Consider the following 886-nt stretch of genomic DNA (forward strand, 5'->3'; position numbering starts at 1 on the left):
AGAATGCACCTATAAATCCTTCAGATCCTACAACCTAAAAGAATTCCACGGAACCGAGGGAGCCGTATGATTATTAACTTGGATTGAGGGTATGGAATCTGTCCTCCATATCAATAAATGCACCGAAGCAAACAAGGTAGAATATGTTGCATGCTTACTTCAAGGTCGGGCACAGACTTGGTGGAATACTTTAGTGCAAACTAGGGGTCGGGAATCGACCAACCAACTTTCATGGGAGGAGTTCAAGAAACTACTTAAGGACGAATACTGTCCAAGAAGTGAACTCCAAAAGTTGGAAATGGAGTTATGGAACCATGAGATGAAAGGGGAAAACATAGAAGCATATACTACTCGATTCCATGAGTTAGCAAATTTAGTGCCACATCTGGTGACACCCGAGGAAGTTCGAATCGAGAGATATATTTGAGGATTGTCTCCAGAAATTCGAGGAAATATCACCTCGGCAAACCCAAAGACTCTTCAGGAGGCAATAGACATGGCCACCAAGCTCACAAATAATGCTGTTCGGTCCGGAGAATTCGCCAAAGGAAAGAGAAAAATGGAGGAGCATGGGAACCAAAGATCTGGGGGAAGGTTTGACAAGAATAGGAAAGTAGTAGGAAATTTTGGGTACAGACCCAGGTGGTAAACCAAGGAAGCAAGCCTAAGTGCAATAAATGCAAATATCCGCACTGGGGGAATTGCATCATTTGTCAAAGATTCCACAGAGGGGGTCATTCTGCAAAGGATTGCCGAAAGCGATTGTGTTTTGATTGTGGGAGTCCATACCATATAAGAAATATTTTCCCAAATAGAAAAAAAATAACAAATGCTAACCAAGGCCGACCAGCCAATCAAGGAAACCCAGAAAGTCAAGCACGGGGTC

This window comes from Cynara cardunculus, unplaced genomic scaffold, assembly GCF_001531365.2.
Source record: "Cynara cardunculus var. scolymus isolate 2C unplaced genomic scaffold, CcrdV1 Un_Scaffold_3143, whole genome shotgun sequence".
In the NCBI taxonomy this organism is placed as follows: domain Eukaryota; kingdom Viridiplantae; phylum Streptophyta; class Magnoliopsida; order Asterales; family Asteraceae; genus Cynara; species Cynara cardunculus.